Below are 6,405 nucleotides of genomic sequence, written 5' to 3'. Positions count from 1 at the left end.
TTAGGTGATGATGAGCATGACGCTCTAGAGACAGATGATGATGAGGATTATGGTGATGATGAACATATGAGAATTGATGATAGCTATGATCCGTATGAAGATGAATTATGGCAAAATGATGTGGACAATGACGAGTCGTACTTGAAGAGAATTTAACATAATAGAGAGTATTCCAGAGGTGATGAAGAATGGGGCAGCATTGTATTGAAACCTTGGATGTTGTTTAGTGACAAACAACATTTTAAGGGGGTATTAAGGGACTACTGCATTCAATGTGGGTTTGGGATGGTTGTTGAGAGGTCAACACCTAGGAGATTGATTGTAACTTGTTAGGACTTCAACTGTTATTGGAGGCTGCATAGTAGCATACTCCCTAATGGCAAGACTCGGGCCATCAAGAGTATCAAGAACTGTGAGCACACTTGTAGAGGCTTAGATGATAGGAATCCATTGGTCAATGTGGCTTGGGCAGCTGAGAAGTTAACGGATGACATTAGGGCAAATAATGACATTCTTGGGAGGACTTTGAATGAGCTTCTTTTCCAGAGGTATGGAGTTCAAATGGCTACTAGCACACTATACAAGATGAGAACTGTGGCTTTGAGGGAAATTAATGGTGGCTATGATGAGTCTTACGCAACGTTGCCCAAGTACTGTGAGGTGATTAGGAGCACAAATCCTGGTTCTATAGCCAACTGTGCATGGAAAACTAGTCAAGGACCACGTAGGGCTCTAATCTTCTCCAGTATATTCATTAGCTTCAAGGGAGCAATTGATGGATTAGCTACCGGACGTAGGAGCTTGGTTGGAGTGGATAGAGCTCATTTGAAGGTTAACTTGGGGGGAGTCTTGTTATCTGCAGTTGCCATTGATGTCAATAATGAGCTTTTCCTTTTTGCTTGGGCCATAGTCAGCGCTACTGAAGATGACGAGAACTGGAGATTCTTTGTTTGGCATTTGAAAAGAGTGCTGCAATCTTGCAACAGGGGTGATGGGGATGAGTGGTGCATTATATCTGATAGATAAAAGGTATTCACTCTAGCTATTTTGCTATCAATTTGACATTTGATCATAACAATTGCATTTCTATTTCACTAATATGTTTCCTTTGCTTGTAACAATTGTTCAATGTAGGGAATTGATGATGCCCTTACTGCTTTATGGCCTACAACAAGGAGGAGATAATGTTGTAAACATCTTGCTAAGAACTAGAAGGGTGCATTCACTGGGCCCCTCATGTACTCACTGTTTTGGAAGGCTTGTAGTGCAGCAAGTCCATTTCCCTTCAAGAAAGCCACGGAAGAAATACAGAGCACTAATCCCTTAGCTTTGGTGTGGTTGTCTAAAATTGGAGATCAAGCAAGGTGATCTCGACACCAGTTTAATTTGATCCCAATATATGCTCTGAAAAGAACAAGACCAACTTCGTGGAGAGTTTTAATGCTACTCTAGGAGTTGATAGAGCAAGGCCTGCATTGACTTTGTTAGAAGGTAGTGGTATTCAATTATTTACCTTGATTTATGTGTGTCTGTGTGTGTCTTTATTTTATGCATAACAATTTTGTGTTTTTATGTGTAGGTATTAAGAGGGTGTGTATGGTGACAATTTCTAAAAGAAGACAAGCTTGTGCCAATTGGAATGATAATGAACCAACCCCTAACATAGTAGAAGAATCCAAAAGTTAGTGTTAGACTTAAGAATGTGCAAAGCATATGAGAGTGCTCCAAGGGAGTTTGAGATCAGAGATGCGAAGTCCATGTTGCCAGTGAGTTTGAACAAGAGAACTTGCATTTGTGGTTTGTGGCAAATACCAGGCTTGCCTTGTGAGCATGCAATAAGAGCATTATTATATGCTCAAGAAGATCCGTACATATACACTAACACCTGTACTATGGGGGAGTCTACAGACAGACTTATGGTCAAACCATTAAGTCAATTCCAGATTAAGATAATTGGCCAGAGATTGACCAGCTAGAGAATTTGCCACTAACATTTAGAAGGGGTGTAGGTAGGCCGCCAAGAAACGGGAGAAGGGAAATTGGTGAGGAAGAAAAGGGCAAAAGGTCCACAACTATTTGATGCACCAGTTGTCATGAGTTTGGTCACAACTGTAACACCCCCGAAATCCACTCGCGCCCATCCCTGCTGCGTCGCGTCGACCTCGGGCGTGTTACCGCCGCGATGGAACGCAAGGCATAATAAGGGTTAACGATAACTTAAAACATTAACTTGAAAACTAAAATGCAGCGGAATTAAAATATAAATACAACTCGGGAATCATCAATGACCCCTTTCATTCAAACCACAAACCATATATAAGTCTTAGAAAAACCAATAATACTTATTTCAAAATGCTTTAAATTTAAATACCCAAGCCTAGTCCCCGTATGCTCGAGTTTATGCAGCAGCACCAGCACACCTAGTCTGCTCCCCATTGTAGCACAATGGTTCATCGCAGTTCATCAAACACATAATAACACACAATCAGCTATGCTGAGTACGTAATGAACCATTGAATACATGTAAACATAAATGATGCACACATGAACAATCTTAAGCATGATGCTACACTATGTTACATCCTTTAACCTTTAATCTTTAATCTTTAATTGGCATCGAACGGGCACCGTCATCTTACTAGAATCATACGGGCTACTGAATCCTTAACAGACACTAGGTCTGTTAGATGAAATGCAAATACGGTTTCGAGCCGTCTCACACCCATCACCTTAGTATGCATACCCCCAAGATCGAACGGAACCTTCCGCCTACTTGAGTGTCAAAAATATAAGGACACTACTGTCGTCACAGTAGGCCTGCGTAGGAGCGTAGGACAAGTCCCACACTCCCCCCATTGTTCATCACTTGTAGGGAGTCCAGCTACAAGATATTGCCATAATTCATTTTAATATTAACCATTATTCATTTCATAACCACATATCGTATCTCTTGTAACACTCTTGTTACACTATGGATACATAGAATCAATTACCTGTTCTCTTCATTAAAATGCTCAAATCGTATCTCTTGTAACAACCTTGTTACACTATGGATACATAGGAATCATTTACCTGTCCTCTTATGCTCAAATCATATCTCTTGTAACAACCTTGTTACACTATGGATAGATTAAAAATGCTCTTTGAAATACTACGATAGAATTACGCATTCCCATGCAACATATCAATTTCAATTACAAATGTCTAACCAGACAATCTCAATCAATCAAACATTCCCTATCATGCTTCTAGGTTCCAATAACATAGATTGCAACCTAATCATGATACTAATACTTGGGATTAAACTTGGTACGCGTACGTACCTTGTAACGGAGAATTTTCGCTGTCTTAATCGAACGTTCCGCTTATGAAATTGGGACCTAAATCGTTAAATAAAAGCTTTAGTGCTACGTCGTTGGTAACGTTAATAACTACTACGTAATTAAGACTATACGGTTTAATAATTCGAAGTAAGCGATAACTAAACCCCTTGTTTATGAATTTTCGTTACTTTTCTCTTATAGAGTGTTTAACGTCTTTTAAGGAGTCAAAGCTAGTGAACATACTCATATTAGTCCACTATCTTTACTAAACCAATTAAATGAGTCCAACCATGTTTTATGTCCAAATCTTATGTCCCAAAAGTCTTAGGTCCGATCCAGTATTATGTCCAAAAGTTAGATCCGCAACTTTAGTCAGAATAATAAAATAAACTCATTAATCTTGAATTATTAATTAACTAATTATAATTTAACATAATTATGAAAACATAATTTATAATTAAACTTATAATAATATTCAATATATACAAAAATGTTTTATACCGTTAAGCTCGCCGGAAATCAAGTTCCGGCGACCGATTTCCGGCCACGGTGCAACAACTTCGTCGCACCACTCGCACAGCAGCAGCAACGCACGCTTCGAGCTTCGTCGCACAGCTCGCACAGCAGCAGCCTCGCACAAGCCTTCGTCGTCCCTCGCTCACACACTCGAACCACTCGACTCGCACTTCGAGCTTCGTCGCACAACGCCCTCCTGCTCGCTCCTTTGCTCGTCTCGCTCAGCACTCGAACCTCGCAGCGTCCGCCCTTCACACTCCCTTCGCACAATCTCACAAAATCGCTCGCTCGACCTCGCGCACTCGCTGGCACCCGAGCTTCGCGCAATGACCCTCTCGAGCCTCGCCGAAGGTTTGCCCAGCACCCTCACGACTCTCGACGAGCCTCTTGGTAAAGGAGAGATGGAGAACGAAAGAGGTCAGCAAGAGAGAGAGAGGAGACCCGCGAGAGAGAAGACCAGCAGAGAGGAGAAGGGTTTGAGGGAGAAGAAGAATGACGGACGGGTTTCTCAAAATTTTCTCCTCTTCTTTTCCTTTTTATAGCCTTCTAAAAGTGGTAACTCTAGATCGGGTGAACTCGGTTTAGCCTTTATAAATCCGAAATTAACACAACCGACTCGTATTAATATTATTATATTCTTATTATTCTGTAAATAATAATAAAATACCTTTTTATTATTTTCTTGGTATTTCTTAATTAATACGAATAAATTATCAAAAATACGGAGTATTACAGGCTTTCCCCCTTAAAAGAAGTTTCGTCCCGAAACTTGGAGGTAGCCAGTCTTAACGACGATCTTTTGCACTTCTAAGTCCCAAAATTTCATAAGCGTTTTCTAACGTTCGCACAACAGATCAGCAATACTACAATAAAACTATCATAATTAACATACTTTAGGGTGAAAGCGCGAAATTCTATCGCATTCTTCCCCCCTTAAAAGAAAAGTTACGTCCCCGTAACTCACGTACCTCTTGAAAAAGCTCAGGGTACTTCAGACGCATTGCATCTTCGGCTTCCCAGGTTGCTTCTTCAGTATTTTGATTTCTCCACAACACTTTGACAATTCTGATGTCCTTATTCCTCGTACTACGCACTTTGCGGTCTAGATTGGACAGGTTTCTCCTCATAGGATAAGGTTTCGTCTATTTCGACATTTTCCGGTTCAAGTACATGTGACTCATCCGGTACGTATCTCCGGAGTTGGGATACGTGAAACACATTATGGACCCTTTCTAAGTTATTGGGCAAATCTAGGCGATAAGCGACTTTGCCTACTCTCGCCAGAATCTCATATGGTCCTATGAATTTAGGGCTTAGCTTCCCCTTTTTCCCGAATCGCATCACTCCTTTCATTGGAGACACCTTAAGCAATACTTTTTCCCCGACTTCGTAATTCTCATCCCTTCGCTTCTGATCCGCATAGGATTTCTGCCTGTCCTGTGCAGCCTTAATCTTTTCTTGAATGAATCGACCTGATCCATGTCTCCTGAATCATCTCAGGTCCTAACACCACAGTCTCACTAATGTCGTTCCAACAAAAGGGCTACGACACTTTCTCCCATATAGTGCTTCAAATGGTGCCATCTTAATACTAGCATGGTAGCTGTTGTTGTATGAGAATTCTATGAGGTCCAAATGGTCTTCCCATGATCCTTGGTATTCTAAGGCACAGCTCTCAACATGTCCTCTAAGGTCTGAATAGTTCTTTCGGTTTGACCTCTGTAGCTGGGTGAAAAGCTGTACTCATCAATAGCTCACTACCAAAGCTTCCTGAACCTTTTTCCAGAAATTCGAAAGGAATCGCGAATCTCTATCTGATACTATACTCGTGGGTACTCCATGCAATCGAATGACATTTTTCACATAGCCTTGGCTAAGGCTTCCATACTCCACGTATCTTTCATAGGTATGAACCTTGCGTTTTGGTTAGTCTATCCACTATCACCCATATGGTATTATTGCCTCCCCGACTCCTAGGTAAGGCTACAACGAAATCCATGGATATGAGTCCCATTTCCATGTCGGAATGTCTAAAGGTTGAATCTTTCCTTGAGGTCTCTTGTGTTCACTTTTGACTTTCTAGCACGTTAGACATTTGGAAACAAACTCAGCTACTGCTCTTTTCATCCCAGGCCACCAGAACATCTTCTTGAGGTCCTTATACAACTTATCTCCCCCTGGGTGGACGGAATAAGTCGTGTTATGACCCTCCCCCATTATCTTTTGTTTCAATTCTTCACATTTTTGCGGTACGCACCACCTACCCTTATATCTTATGCTTCCATCCTCATGGATCGCAAACCCTTCTGCTTTTCCCTCCTTAAGCTTTGCTTTGACTCGCTCAAGCTTCACATCCCCAGGTTGATTTTCTCTTATTTCGTCTAGAAAGTTGGGCTCGATGGTTAAGGCACTCAGCAATCTTTCTACCTCCCCTTCATGAACAACTTCTATCTGGAGTCTAGAAAACTCCTCACAAAGTTTGTCGGCAACGACTAATGTATTCAGGCTATGGCTAGACTTGCGACTTAACGCATCAGCAACGACGTTGGCTTTACCCTCATGGTAC

At 41.3% G+C, this 6,405-nt stretch overlaps 1 long non-coding RNA gene across 1 annotated transcript; it reads right to left on the bottom strand.

Annotated features, from left to right (window-relative positions):
• Nucleotides 1–2,197: 2,197 nt before the first annotated feature.
• Nucleotides 2,198–4,294, bottom strand: LOC130591947 (uncharacterized). Its single transcript, XR_008969932.1, has 3 exons — nt 3,825–4,294; nt 3,324–3,380; nt 2,198–2,425 (listed from the first exon to the last, which is right to left on the bottom strand). It is a non-coding gene; the product is annotated as an uncharacterized LOC130591947 (long non-coding RNA).
• Between the last annotated feature and the right edge of the window lie 2,111 nt (nt 4,295–6,405).

Source organism: Beta vulgaris, chromosome 6, assembly GCF_026745355.1.
Source record: "Beta vulgaris subsp. vulgaris cultivar EL10 chromosome 6, EL10.2, whole genome shotgun sequence".
NCBI classification, from domain to species: domain Eukaryota; kingdom Viridiplantae; phylum Streptophyta; class Magnoliopsida; order Caryophyllales; family Amaranthaceae; genus Beta; species Beta vulgaris.
The sequence above is the reverse complement of the archived record's forward strand: the minus strand, read 5'-3'. Positions and strand labels throughout refer to the sequence as shown.